Genomic DNA, 16,103 nt, shown 5'->3' on the forward strand with positions numbered 1-16,103 from the left:
AATTAATCAAATTGCACATGATGAGAAGAGAAAAATAAAAATGCCATGCAATATCCAACAAGGGTACTAATTTTCCTTTCCTTCTGAGTCTAACAGCTGCGGTTAAAAAACTAGCTATGTTAAAAGTTTCCCAGACATTGTTAAGCATTTGTAAATACATAAAAGCCGGTCTGGTCTGAATAAAACCTTTGTCTTTTAAAATAGGTAACCGTTTTCTGATATGCAAAAAGTAATCACAAAATAAAACAAAATGCATCGAATCTTGAGTAGAAAAGTTGTCACATGTACAGACTGCCATGTCCTCCAGCTTATTCCATCCCCTTGATTCAGAAAGAATTAAGTGCACCTGGTTCAATCTGAATCGGACCAAGAGGAACCGATGGTGCTGATTAGTTACAATAGTGAGATATGGCTCAATCGTTTGTGACGTACATAGCAATTGATGAGCACGCACAAGGGGTTTATTTAATTCCTTGGCCTCTCTTTCACATTGTGATATAGTAAAGTAGGTACTTCTAACCCAGACCATACCTGTTTTTAGGAGTTTTTCTGGGGTAGTAAATAATTCGAGTCTTCCCAAATAAATTGCAGATTTTTTAACGTAATTTAACTACGGAATGCGCCCAGCTAAATCAAGTGTAAGACAATCGCGAATAAGCAAACCAAAAATGCCAAGTTCATGATGGACAGTATAAGAGGCACAGCTGGGGGTACACCTAGATGGCGGCACAGGACCTTGTTTGCTTCAGTATGGAGGGCGGAAATGTTAGAGTAGCCCTAAATACCAGCCCCTTAAGGAAGAATGACCCATGTGGACTTGGAGATAAACACTACTTGGTTTCATAGATTTGGGCACACAAAACATGGTTTAATTTTTTGAGCGCTTAGTAGTTAGGCACAAAGACCCCATGAAACCAACACATTTTTGAAAGAGGATGTTTAGGCTCATGTGTTTTCTCCCCATTAAGGCAACGTCATCCACGTAAAGTAACAAGGGACTTTTTTCTTGCCCACCACTGGAACGTCTGCAGCATAGGCAGACAACGTCTCCTCAAGACCATTGATGTACAACAGGAAGAAGGTTGGGGCCAATACATACCCCTGATGAATGCCCTTCCCCAGCAGGAAGCTGAAGGTGTGCTCACCTGCAGGGCTGTACCTAACAGACGCTGATACATCGAAGTGTAAGGCTTGCAGAATATGAACGAGCCCCGGGTTCACTCCCAGATCACTCAGCATGGCGCACAACGTAGATCTGACCATGCTGTTGAAGGCGCTAGACAGGTCCAAGAAGGCCAGGCAGATGGAGCCTTGCTTAGCGATGGTGTACTTGCTAATAAGCAGCTGTTCTTTAAGACACTGCTCTACGGTACCAAAGCCAAACTGCACCTCTGTGAGTGTGTTTGACTCGATAACCCAGGACAGCAAGGGCTTCAATTCGAACCTTCCTGTGATTTTTACTGCAGAGTCCTGCAGGGATATTGGGTGGTAACAACTTGGGGACTGGGGGTCACCTTTTTGAAAAATTGGTACAATGGTAGCGGTATGCCCTGTGCCTGGAAGGCCACACCAAGTAAAGGCATTGAAGCAATAACAAAGTAAAGGGATACACAATTCCGGGGCATATTTATATATGTCCATAGAGACCCCATCAAGGGCTGGATTCTTGTTTGATGGAGACTTAGTAATGGCCTCCTGCACGTCTTCCAAAGTGAATATCATAGGAATCGGGTAAACCACCTCGACCTCCTGGGTATCCAGAGGCTTGTGGGAGCAATAAAGAGCACTAAAGTGGCTTGCCCAAGCCTCTATGGTGATGGTGGTGATGACTGAATTGTGGGAAGACCATAGAGTACCAATATCCCTAATTACCCTCCAAAAGGATGTGGAGTTCTTCTTCCTACAGGCCTGAACCAGCCTCCCCAGTACTCCATTTTAATCTCTTTGCGCCTACTGCTCAAGGGCCTTTTATACATAGCTCTATATTCTTTAATTTTCTGGCCATCTCTAGGTTTCTCCTTTAGGGCCCTATGCAAAATCATGAAGGCCTTTCGGCAGGAGGAGTCGAACCAATTTGCCCCAATGGTGGCTGACCTAGCTGGTTTCATAAGGAGGCTGCTGATGGCTGACCCCAGCTGGAAAAAGCTGTTAGCCATGAGTTGTGGGTCATCAACATTAGTTAGGCAATTGAGCAATACATCAAAGTGATTAGTACACAGCCTTTTCAATAGTGCCCCTAAGTCTGCGTTCCTCCATGCTACGCAAGGCCCTTGGGTCTTAACAGTTAAAGATGTGGAGGAAATGCCACTCGCCCTAATTTTCACCCTAAGGATACGAACACCCAGCCATAGGGGATTGCGGTCACTCAGAGCAGTAACACTAGTGCCCCTGCTTGTGCACCACCACATGAGGAACCTAAAGATAAAAATGTAGTCGATTACGACCCATAATCCCCCCTAACAAAGGTAGCATTTATATGATGGGCTGGATCAACAACATCATAGACATTGATAAGATCAAACTTATTGACTACATTCAAAAGTGCCCTGGCTTTCAGCACCTCCCTTCTGAGAAGCACCCCTTGCACATGCTTTTTCCAAGGTGGCTGACTCATTGGCAAAGGGTAAGTGACCATGCTTAGTGTTGAAATCACCCCCATTCACAATATGAAACCCAGAGATCAGATGAGCTAATTCCAAGTAATGTCCCTGCATAAAACCTGACAGCTTGAGAATATTAGTGAATGCCTCAGCACCAAAAAGCCCATTGTAAATATGGATGACGAGAAAATTAATAGCATTTGGCCAGGTTAACAAGAGAGCTTGAATAGCTGGGCTCTCAAAGTATGATGGATTAAACCCAGATCTGTTGACTGAGCGTGAGTGTTTGATTGGTTCAGATGCTCCGTCCATCACCACCCCCTTTTGTACCTCACAGTATAACGGGCAGATTTTACTTTCTAGGCTGACTTGTAAGTAGGCTATTAGCCCTCCTTTGGCTCAACCAGCAGTTGACAGGGTTGCCGGACCATAGAGGCAGCAAACCCATCAATGCTGACAAGTTACTTGAAGAAATATCAGGTCATGGCTGGAGATGAGTGCGGCTCAATTGTCATTGTCCTTTTTCCTAAGTAAACTGGCGATGTTCCAGAAGAGATTTCTAACCTTAAGGGTGGAATCATCTGCCAAATCAAGCTACCCTGAATGTTCATTTATTGTTGAATTTTTGCAAAGGGAAATGTTTCCAAGCCCTTAGAGATTTGATGAGGGTTGATGTGCAAGTCCTCATTCAGGAGTGCGAAGAGACTCCAGCGGAAGGCTCACCAGCTCATTATATGGCGACACATGTAGGGCTTCTCACATGTTTATGGCTGCTAGATATTTGAAAACAAAGGCCCATTAAAATATCCACAATATGAAACTTTTGAATTAAAGTTAAATGAAAATGTAAAAGAATATGAAATGAAGTCAACTCCTAGACTTATACAATATGAAGCATTAAATGCTTGTGATGGAGAAATTCATGGCAAAGAGAAAGAAAGAGTTCAGATAAGAGCAAAGAGAGCAGTGCCAAATTACGCTAAACCTCAATGGAATAAAGGGCAGCAAAGGTGCAGCAAATGTATAGTCAAGGGTGCTAGGATGTACCCAACAATAACAACAGCTAAAGCTAAAAAGAATCGACAGCTGGGAATAGATGAGAAAACGGCAAGGAAAACAGACACTGATATCGATTTAGGGGATGACATTTTAGATATCTTGTTATCCTCACATCCACTGCCATATGTGGCCCCCCACAACAAATACAGAGAGTGCTACATCTGTTAGTACTACAGTGGCTACAGCCCCTATTGATCTGAACGCAATTGAGATTGAAAGACTGTTTCCAGCACTTACGATTGTACCTGCTCTTATTGAAGCAAACCTTACTGTAATTACCCCAGGTGTCTCTTCTTCTGTTGTTATTGTTCCTTCCCCAGTGTGACAAGTCATGTCAGCTCAGACATTGACAGTGCCTGTTGTTGAAACTGCACCAACAAATATTTTTCTGAATGTTGTTATTCAAGGTGCTGTAGTAAGGCGGGCTAGCTGTGACTGGGTTTCCCTGACATCACAGAATTCACAAATTGTTGCCTGGACACCACCACAAAATGTTCAATCATTAAAATAAGGGAGAAGAATTGTCTTTAGGACACTAAATGCACAGGGAGAGACTATACTTTGATGATGGATCCCCCTCGCCCTTAGTTTAAAGAAACTCCAGATAATAAAAGGATGCAATATATAGAGAGACCATCTACTAGTCAGGAAAGAGCAAGACCTTTAGATGTAATGAATATAGAGGGAATATTTCGGAGCCCCCATAAGCAACACACCACTCTGCCTCGATCATACAGTTTGAAACAGTATACAGAAAATAAGAATAGTATCACCAATGGCAGACGCTAGAGATCGGAATGTCAAAGCATGATTCACTGTAACATAACATGACATAACATATCAAAATTAAAGAAGGAATTAAAGGAAGGTTATCAGAGGACGCCTAGATATTTCTCATTTGAAACCATTCCTGGAAATCAATTGATATATTTAAGTAAAGAGATCTCAAAGCACGCAGCTGCCACCCATGATAAATTAATTGAATTGGCAGGAAAATATGAGGTGGATCTCTCCAAGACTGTTTTCTTTACATAAGCGCTTCAGGGCTCGGATAGATGAAGAGGCTATTGCAACAATGCCGTCTTCAGAGAAGAGATTTTACATTGCGTAACTGGTAAAGTGTATCCACAAATGGAGTGATCTTGACAGATTAGAGAGCAAGTGGATAAAGAAACAGTAAAATAAAAAGGAACAATCAGATGCTGCAGAAGCTAATAGTAAGCCATTACCAGCACTTCCAGATGAAGATGAGACTTTAACTTTTCCTATGAGAGAAACACCAGGTGGAGTGTATATTCCTTTTCCATGGAGCAGAGGTGATCGAGCAACATTTACAAATAACATTCCGAAACTGAGAGAGAATCCAACTCAGAAGTATACACAAGTTGACAGTTTTGTAAAGATTTCAAAAGTTTTGTGGACAGATCTGAACACTTTCTTTGTTTTGTGGGGTGAATGCAAGATAGCTGTGCAGTGGCAACGTTCAGAGCCTCCAAGAGATGTGCATACTTGTGCACCATCACCTGTTGTAATGATAGAGTGCGCAGGTCGCCGACTCTTAGTTTTACCAGATTTCACGCACTTGGGCCCATGACGTGTTTTTGACAGTATTTTTGTGAATCGGGCGAGTTTACACACCACCATCAGCAATTCTATGTGTTTTCTTTAACACTACTACTTATGCACCTGACTTACCACAGGCACATATCCTCCTGACGGATCAGGAGCTAGCAGTGGACAAGAGATAAGATAATCCTAAAAATACTTTATTTATTCAACAATACTTTGATAATTTTATAATGACCACGGACACCTGAAGGGTTTTAAAGGTTTTATTTATTTATTTATTTATTTATTTTCTAAACTTATAAAGCGCAAACAAATACCACGAATGGTGTCTCGGCGCTGAGCAGACAGAGAGGCACCTCCTGTGCATTATTGAATGAATAGCCAGGTCTTCACTTGCTTTCTAAAAATCATCAGTGAAGAGCTGCTTTTTATATGGTGGGGCAAGGTATTCCAGAGCTTCGAGGCGGCCACCAAGAAGCGTCTGTCTCCCCATGTAACTGTTCTCACCCGTTGAATGCATAGGGATGCGGATGAGGCAGATCTTAACGCTCTCTTAGGGACATACACCTGCAGTGATTCCCTAAAAAAGTCAGGTCCTTGGCTATTCAGTGCTTTGTATATAATACATAAAGCCTTGAATTTGGTTCTCTTTTTTACTGGGAGCCAGTGTAGTTGGTAAACGATGGAGGAGATGGGTGCGAACTTGGGAGTTTTGGTCAAAATTCGTGCAGCGGCATTCTGCACCATTTGTAGCTTTTTAAAGACCTGCTCCTGAGCATTCAGCAGAAGCGTGAAAAAGGAAGATATATATATATATATATATATATATATATATATGTATGTATGTATGTATATATATATATATATATATATATATATATATATATATATATATAGTAAGTTTAAATTCAGAGTGAAAAGAGTATAAGGCTGATGCAGATCAAAACATCAATAATCAAGATTACAACTAATATATAGCTATAAATGAGGGCAAGTACCATTAAGTACGAGTGGGACTCTACTGGGTAAGGGTAACAGGGAACATGCTATTCAGTTTCAGGCATAAACTAGGGTAGGTAAGTTTAAAACACATTAGTCAATGAATTTCTAAAGGCCTATAAGTGATAAAACTGATCTTAGTCTAACTGCTACTTCAAACCTAGATTCTAAACACAAGTGAATTCTAGATCACGCTATTTAAGTAAAACAGTTTCAATAATGTTCTATAGGTAGGGGAAAAATGGAACACAACTAATAAACAGTTTGCATATATGACATTGGAGATGACAGAGAGAATATCATGGGCATAGAGGCTTTATTAAAGAGTAGGATGAAGGAGAATAGATAGACAAACACCCACACTATATTTACCTAAGACAGGAATGAGGACTAACCCTGGCCACGGGTCAGCTTTTGGGAAAGGCGAGGACAAGGACCCTCAAGGATTTAGGATGCCAGTAGGTGAGCAGGTACAGCTCACGGACAATCAGGACAGGATACCCCTCAGGATTTGGGTCAGGACTGGGCTTACCAAAGGGCACGACCAACACCTGCAGCTTAGGATGCAACGCCTGCGCTACCCCCTCTCTGCATGGAATCCGCCAGTAACCCCGATTGGGTTCTCGAATCTCCCAGCAAAGTGCTTCGCCAGCACTTAAGACTATTTCCACCCCTTGGAGTTTGTGGAAATTTCGGACAGAGTGCTCCGCAGCTCTCTGTATCAATCACCTATAGAGTTCGTAGGGTCGGTGACAGGTCAGCTATTCGGACAAGTCGGACAATTTCTCTAGCTAAAACTAGGCTAGTTATACCCTTTTCGGGCCCCAAGACCACCCACAAATGTTGCAAGTGACAGGGTCCCCAACTTATGATTGGTCAGGAGAGGTGGTTAGGTCATTGTCACCACCTAAAATTCTGGGTTCCCATATTTAATATTCATATTTCGTACCCACCCCTTACATTCCAGTTCCCAGGGCATAGACAGCAAGGAATACAATGGAACACACAGTAAAGTAACAATTTTGTTTCAAGTTCAGGTGCAGCTCGGCTCCGCTTGCTGGGTCACAGTTCAGGTTCTCATGGGGATCCCAGCTTCGGCAGCCAGCTGGCGGGGTTTTGCTTCTGCGCGGTTTGAATTGTCCCTCATCACATGACAGGGGTGCAAGAGGTTTCAAAGATGGAGCGGCTCCCCACTCCCAGGCCCACAGATACGCGATACATGAAAAGTAAGCAAAAACAAATTAGAAACACAGAAAAAATGAATACACTGTACACCATGATAAGCTACACTTCACCCCTTACTTTATAATAACTATAGCGGTTAGGAGTTATGCAGAAATAGACAGATGTGCAAAGCGGCATTGGCAAGCAGAGAGCGTGTTTAAAGAGAAAGCGGCCATTTTAGCAATAATGCTCATGAGCTAAACTATCCCTCCAAAACTGCGAGTGCGTCACATCACATGGGTATGACCGACGCATGCGCAGACTGGATTTTTGCGAAGCAGCGATGCTGTAGTATGCAAGCCTCATTAGGATTAATAGACACATAGGCAAGCATCTCTGGGACACCCGCGTGTACTGAAAAAGTGCGATATTAATGACGAACGGGATTGGTTAATACTATTACAGGTTAACGAGGTTCATGAATGTGAGCAAGTCGCTTTACATGCGAATCCTTGCTCCATCAGTAACAGCAAAGTATGATGAGGTGATTACCTTTTTGAACAGAAAAGTTCCAGCGAGAGACATTGATGAGGTAAAAATTTTTAAGAACTCAGAATCTGTGCATGTTTACTATGAATGATTGTTGCAGGTGTTTAAACAGCATAGCGGACAAGAAAATCCAGAAAAGGAAGGTATAGGGAATTTTCTGTCATAGTTTGTTCTTGGTTTGCAACCAGAGATCAGTATGTACAAAGAACAGAATGTGATTGTTGGCAGACAAAACCTTCAGATGAGTTTCTGAGGTATGCAAAATACTGTAGTTATGAGCAAGAAATGAAGCAGAAGAGACTTAAAGAGAAGTTTATGCTAACGCATACTAAGCTGGCTCAAAAGGGATTTCAGAATCAAGCGCAAGCAGGAAAAGTTGGTGGAATGCATTGTGTTGATTTTGAGGTTGGATGTCAAATTGTGCAGGGCAGAGTTGGCGCTTCGCAGGGCAGAGGTTGAAGTGTTTCGGTTGATCCAAATTCAGGAAAAGACATTGCAAAGCTGATTAAATCAACTATTGTAACAGGCTTGGGCATTGGAAAAGGCAGTGTAGACAGAAATCAAATTGAGTGAGCGGTGGTGGGCATTGCAAGGGGAAAATCATAAGCAAATGCAAAATGTTCCATTTTAGGTTCCAGTCTAACGAATGCAGATGCAAACGCAATCACAAGTCATATCAAATCAAACCAGTAAAATTTGTAAAGCGCGCTACTCACCCGTAAGGGTCTCAAGGCGCTGGGGGGGGGGGGGGTCGCTACTGCTTTAACAGCCAGGTCTTGAGTTGTTTCCTGAAGGAGAGATGGTCCCGGTAGGTGAGTAGGGAGGGAGTTCCATGTCTTCGCTGCCAGGTAGGAGAAGGATCTTCCTCTGACGGTGGATTTCCGAAAACGGAAGCGAGGCTGGCGGATCGGAGCTGGCGGGTGGGTGTGTAGAATGTGAGGCTGCTGTTGAGGTACATCGGGCCCATGTCGTGGAGAGCCTTGTGTGCGTGGGTGAGGAGTCTGAACGTGATCCTCTTGTTGACGGGGAGCCAGTGAAGGTCTTTCAGGTGGGCAGTGATGTGGCTGCGGGGAGGGATGTCCAGGATGAGTCGTGCTGAGGCGTTCTGTATGCACTGGAGTCTTTTCTGGAGTTTGGCTGTCGTTCCAGCGTAGAGGGTGTTCCCGTAGTCCAGAAGGCTGGTGACGAGGGCCTGGGTGACCGTCTTCCTGGTTTCGGCGGGGATCCATCGGAAGATCTTTCGGAGCATGCGCAGGGTGTTGAAACAAGATGATGAGACGGCGTTGACTAGCCTGGTCATCGTGAGGGAGGAGTCCAGGATGAAGCCCAGGTTGCGTGCGTGGTCCTTAGGCTTGGGTGCGCTGCCCAGGGCAGGGGGCCACCAGGAGTCATCCCAGGCGGAGGGAGATGGCCCGAGGATGAGGACTTCTGTCTTGCCTGAGTTCAGTTTCAGATGGCTGATCTTCATCCATTCTGCGACGTCTTTCATTCCTTCCTGGAGGTTGGCTCTGGCGGTGGCGGGGTCGTTGGTGAGGGAGAAGATCAGTTGGGTGTCGTCGGCGTAGGAGATGATGTTGAGGTTGTGTTGGCGGGCGATGGCTGCGAGGGGGCTCATGTAGATGTTGAAGAGGGTGGGGCTGTTCCTATGATGCAGGTCACACTAGTTCCAATGTCCCTACAGAATATGGGTACTCCCAGATTTAATATGAATCAGGTATCAAGAGCAAATTCAAATCCATTTCAAAATCCAAATGCATTTCAACAGTTCCCTATGGTGGAGAATGAGAGTTTTGATTTTAACAATTCCCATTGACGGGGCCTGAGGGTCGAGGAGGATTGCGTACTTGGCCCATTTTTAGGGGTGGACAGTTTGTACAAGGAGAGATTAATGGTCACCAAGTGTAATTTCTTATCGACACAGGAGCTACCAGTGAAGGTCCCAAACCTACCCCTCTTGGGAAAGAAGATCCAAGTTATATGTGTCACAAATAAACAAATAACTAATCCTGTTTTAAAGAAAGTACCTGCAAAAATTGGTTCATTTGAGAAAGACCATCAGTTTGTGATATGCAATTCAAGTCCTGTAAATCTGTTAGGAAGTTAAATTTCACTTTTTACTGCACACTGGATGGTGCTGAATTTCAAATGCATTATGAAGATGTTGAATTTAAAATGGCCCAACCAGGAACAGTTGTTGGATTATATCCTATAAGAACGGTAGAGGATTTACCTCCTGATTTGAGATACACTGTAAAATACGAAGTTTGCAATCTTTCAGGGAAAGACATCAAACTAATTAAAGATGTTGAACCAGTCCGAATCATGATAAAACCAAATGCTGCTTTCCACCCCCTTATAATTTAACACATAGAAGCAGTGGCTGCAATAACCCCTGTGATTGAAAACCTGCTAAAACAAGGGGTTTTGAAGGAAAAGTCCTTCGAATTCCCAGTTTGTGGGTTTACAGAAGCCGAATGGGAAGTATCAAATTGCACAGGATCTTCTAAAAATTAACAACATAGTTGTCTCATGTTGTCCCTGGTACCAAATTGAGCAACACTGCTATTTCAAATTACCTGCACTACAGAGTGGTTTACTCATGTGGATCTCTGCCAGACCTTATTTTTTATTCTGTTGCACGAGGACAGTCACTGCCTGTTCTCATCTGTGTTTGAAGATCGAGTTTTAGCATGCTGCTGAGTTCCACAGGGGAATAATCTTGAGACTTTGTAGATGCCTTGTAATTCAATTCTTGTTCAGTAGATTGATGACCTGCTTGCTGCTGCTCAAGTACACAAGAGGTTTGTAAATGGAACACCAATGATCTTTTGAATCATTTGGCTGAGAATGCACACATGGTGTCCCTGACCAAATTACAATACTGTCCAGAAGTCCTATATTTAGGACAACTAATTGAGAAGGGAATGAGAAAGGTGTTATAGGAAAGAATAGAGACAATTCTGAAGATGAGTCCACTCAGAACTCAGAGAGAAGTCAGGATGTTCGTAGGAATGGTTGACTACTGTAGGCAGTGGATACCCAACTTTTCCCTAGTGACCAAGCCTTTACAAAATCTGACACACAAAGATGTGCCTGATCCACCTCCATTGGACAACGTTAGCTTGAAAGTTTTTCTAGAACTGAGAGAAAGTCTCTGTTGTGCTCACCGCTAGAAATGCCAGATTACAGTAAAAAGTTCACATTGCTTTGCAGCAAGAGGGAGGGCTGCACTCTCTCAGTGCTTACACAGTTGCATATAGACCCTCGAAGACCTGTGGCATATTTTTTTAACCACACTTGACCCTGTTGCCTCAGGACTGCTCGGCAACCTTAAAGTGGTTACGGCAGTTGGTTACTGTATTGAGAGATGTCACAGCACAGTGATAGGACACCCTTTTACAGTTCCTCATTCAGTGGAGATATTGATCACCCATACAATGACACAGTATTTAACAAACAGCAGACTTACAAAATATGAACAACAAATACTTGCTGCAGAAAATGTTACTTTAAAAAGATGTCAAACACTCAATCCAGCTACATTGTTACCGCTGCCTGAGAGTGAAATTGAAGAAAATTAAGTGAACATGACTACCTGGATGTTACAAATGTATGCACCCAGCCAAGATGAGACATTAAAGATGAACCCCTTGATGAGCCAGACTATGTAATTTTTGTGGATGGCTCATGTCTAAGAGACAATGAATGAACTTTGAGGGCAGCTTATGCTGTTTTGACAATTCAAAAAGTAGTAGAATCCTCTTGGCTTTGAGGTATTACCTCCACACAAATGGTGAAATTATTGCCCTTGCAATAAATTTTGCAGCTCAATTGAGATTGATTCTATTTACAGAAAGTCAATATGGCTTTCGTGTGGTCCATGATTTTGGGCAGTAATGGTCACAAAGGGTGATTGGAGGAGTGCAAGGGTAGTGCCTGGGTTATTGCATGACTGCATAGGTAGTACCTGGGCGATAGCATGAGTACAAGGGTAGTGCCTGGGTGATTATATAAGTGCATGGGTAGTGGCTGGGTGACTGAAGGAGTGCATGGTTAATGCCTGGGTGATTGCATGAGTGCATGGAGGGCATGGGTACTACCTGAGGGATTGAAGGCGTGCATGAGTAATACCTGGGGGATTGCATGTATGCAGGGGTAATGTCTTGGTGATTGGAGGAGTGGATGGGTACTGCCTGTGTGATTGAATGAGTACATGGGTAATGCCTGGGTGATTGCATGAGTACAGGGGTAGAGCCTGGGTGATTGGAAGAGCGTACGGGTAGTGCCTTGATGATTGGAAGACTGCCTGGGTACTGTTTGAGTGTTTGCATGAGTGCAGCAGAAGTGCCTGAGTACATGTATGAGTGAGTGCATGAATAGTGTTTGAGTGATTGGAGGAGTGCATGGGTAGCATCTAGATTATTGCATGAGTGTATAGTGTATAGGTAGTGGCTGGGTGATTGCATGAGTGGAGGGGTACTGCCTGGGTGATTGCATGATTGCATAAGTAGTGCCTGGGTTATTTTATAAGGGTGTGGGTACCGGCTGGGTGATTGGAGGAATTCATCAGTAATGCCTGGGGGATTGCATGAGAGCAGGAGAAGTGCCTGAGTGATTGAAGGAGTGCATGAGTAATGCCTAGGTGACTGCATGAGTGCAGGGATAATGTCTTGGTGATTGTAGGAGTGCATAGGTAGTGCTTGGGTGATTTTATACATGCATTGGTACTGGCTGGGTGATTTGAGGAGTGCATGGATAGTGCCTGGGTGAATGGAAGAGTGCAATAGTAGTGTCTGGGTTGTCACATAAGTGCATAGCCAGTGCCTCGGTGGTTGCATGAGTGCAGGGATAGTGCATGGGTGATTGGAGGAGTGCATAGGTAATACCTGGGTGATTGCATAGGCAGTGTCTAGGTGATTTTACAAGTGTATGAGTACTGGCTAGGTGATTGGAGAAATGCATGGATAGTGCCTGGGTGTTTGGAAGAGTACACAGATAATGCCAAGTTGATTGGATGACTGTATGGGTATTGTTTGGGTGATTGTATGAGTACAGGGGTAGTGCCTGGGTGATTTTATAAGTGTATAGGTACTGGCTGGGTGATTGGAGGAATGCATTGGTAATAACTGGGTGATTGCATGAGTGCAGGGGTAATGTCTTGGTGATTGTAGGAGTGCATAGGTAGTGCTTGGGTGATTTTATACATGCATTGGTACTGGCTGGGTGATTTGAGGAGTGCATGGATAGTGCCTGGGTGAATGGAAGAGTGCAATAGTAGTGTCTGGGTTGTCACATAAGTGCATAGCCAGTGCCTGGGTGGTTGCATGAGTGCAGGGATAGTGCATGGGTGATTGGAGGAGTGCATAGGTAATACCTGGGTGATTGCATAGGTAGTGTCTAGGTGATTTTACAAGTGTATGAGTACTAGCTAGGTGATTGGAGAAGTGCATGGATAGTGCCTGGGTGTTTGGAAGAGTACACAGATAATGCCAAGTTGATTGGATGACTGCTTGGGTATTGTTTGGGTGATTGTATGAGTACAGGGGTAGTGCCTGGGTGATTTTATAAGTGTATAAGTACTGGCTGGGTGATTGGAGGAATGCATTGGTAATAACTGGGTGATTGCATGAGTGCAGGGGTAGTGCCTGGGGGATTTTATAAGTGCGTAGGTACTGCCTGAGTGATTGAAGGAGTGCATGGGTAATGCCTAGGTGACTGCATGAGTGAAGGGGTAATATCTGGGTGATTGGAGGAGTGCATGGGTAATTGTCTGGGTGATTGCATGAGTGTACGGAAAAAGTCTGGGTGGTTGCATGAGTGTAGGGGTAATGCATGGGTGATTGGAGGAGTGCATAGGTAGTGCGTGATTGATTTTATAAGTACATTCATACTGGCTGGGAGATTGGAGGAGTGCATGGATAGTGCCTGGGTGAATGGAGGAGTTCCAAGTGTAGCTTCTGGGTTATTGCATAAGTGGCTGGGTGGTTGCATGAATGCAGGGATAGTGTCTGGGTGATTGGAGGAGTGCATAGGTACTGCCTGAGTGATTGAATGAATGTTTAGGTATACCTGGGTGATTGCATGAGTGCAGAGGTAATGTCTTGGTGATTGGATGAGTGCCTGGGTGGTTGCATGAATGCAGGGATAGTGTCTGGGTGGTTGGAGGAGTGCATAGGTACTGCCTGAGTGATTGAATGAATTTGTAGGTACTACCTGGGTGATTGCATGAGTGCAGAGGTAATGTCTGGGTGATTGGATGAGTGCATGGGTAGTGCCTGGGTGATTGCATGAGTACGGGGTAGTATCTGGGTGATTGCATACATGCACAGGTAGTACCTGTGTGATTTTATAAGTGTATGAGTACTGGCTGGGTGATTGCATGAGTGCAGGCGTAGTGCCTGGGCAATTTTATAAGTATATGGGTACTGGCTGGGTGATTGGAGGAATGCATGGGTAATACCTAGGTGATTGCTTGAGTGCAGGGGTAGGACCTGGGTGATTCGAGGAGTGCAGGGTAGTGCCTGGGGTATTTTATAAGTGCATAGGTACTGCCTGAGTGATTGAAGGAGTGCATGGGTAATGCATAGGTGATGGCATGAGTACAGGGGTAATGTCTGGGTGATTACATGAGTACAGGGGTAATTTCTGGGTGGTTGCATGAGTGTAGGGGTAGTGTGTAGGGTATTGGAGGAGTGCATAGGCAGTGTCTAGGTGGTTTTAGAAGTGTATGAGTACTGGCTAGGTGATTGAAGAAGTGCACAGGTAGTGCCTAGATGATTGCAAGACTGCATGGGTACTGCCTGGGTGATTGCATGAGTGCATAGGTAGTGCCTGGGTGATTTTATAAGTGTATGGCTATTGGCTGGGTGATTGGAGGAATGCATAGGTAATGCCTGGGGGATTCCATGAGTGCAGGAGTAGTGCCTGAATGATTGAAGGTGTGCATGGGTAATGGTATACACCTGTTACAACGCATTTGTTACAACGCACTACCGTTACAACGCGACTTTTACAACATATACCATTACAACGCATTGCGCTGGGGGGCGCTCTAGGATAGGGAATAAGTATAATTTACTATCCAACACCTTCCCTAGGGTCCACGGGGACTGGAGTTAGAATAGTAAATTATACTTACCACTATCCAGCACCTCAAAGCGCTATACGTTGTAATGGTATGCGTTGTAATGGTCGCGTTGTAACGGTAGGTAGTTGTAATAGTATGCGGAGTAACATGGTACATCCATGGGTAATGCCTAGGTGACTGCATGAGTGCAGGGTTAATGTCTGGGTGATTGAAGGAGTGCATGTGTAATGTCTAGGTGATTGTATGAGTGCAGGGGTAGTGTCTGGGTGGTTGCATGAGTGTAGGGGTGGTGCCTGGGGTATTGGAGGAGTGCGTAGGTACTGCCTGAGTGATTGAAGGAATGCACAGGTAATACCTGGGTGATTGCATGAATGCATGGGTAGTACCTGAGTACATTTATGAGTATATGGGTAGTGCCTAAGTGAATGCATGAGTGCATGAGGAGTGCCTGGGTGATTGAAGGAATGCATGGGTAGTGCCTGGGTTATTGCATGAATGCACAGGTAGTGCCTGGGTGATTGCATAAGTGCATAGGTAGTGCATAAGTGATTTTATAAGTGTGTGAATATTGGCTGATTGATTGGAAGAGTGCATGGATACTTCCTGGGTGACTTGAGGAGTGCAAGGTTAGTGCCTGGGTGATTGGAGGAATGCATTGCTAATGCATGGGTGATTGCATGAGTGAAGGGGTAATGTCTAGCTGATTGCATGAGTGTAGGGGTAGTGTCTGGGGTATTGAAGGAGAGCATAGGTAGTGTCTTAGTGATTTTATATGTGTATAAATACTGGCTAGGTGATTAGAGAAGTGCATGGAGAGTGCCTGGGTGATTGGAAGAGTGCACAGGTAGTGCCTAGATGATTGCATGGGTAGTGTCTGGGGATTGCATGAGTGCAGCAGAAGTGCCTGAGTGTATGAATGAGTGCATGGGTATTGCGTGAGTGATTGCATGAGTAGTGTTTGGGTGATTAGAGGAGTGCATGGGTAGTGCCTGGGTTAGTGCATAAGTGCATAGGTAGTGCCTGGGTGAGTGCATGAGTGCATGGGTAATAGCTGGGAAATTGCATGAGTGCTAGGA

The sequence above is a fragment of the Lissotriton vulgaris genome, chromosome 3_1 (assembly GCF_964263255.1).
Source record: "Lissotriton vulgaris chromosome 3_1, aLisVul1.2, whole genome shotgun sequence".
Lineage (NCBI taxonomy): Eukaryota > Metazoa > Chordata > Amphibia > Caudata > Salamandridae > Lissotriton > Lissotriton vulgaris.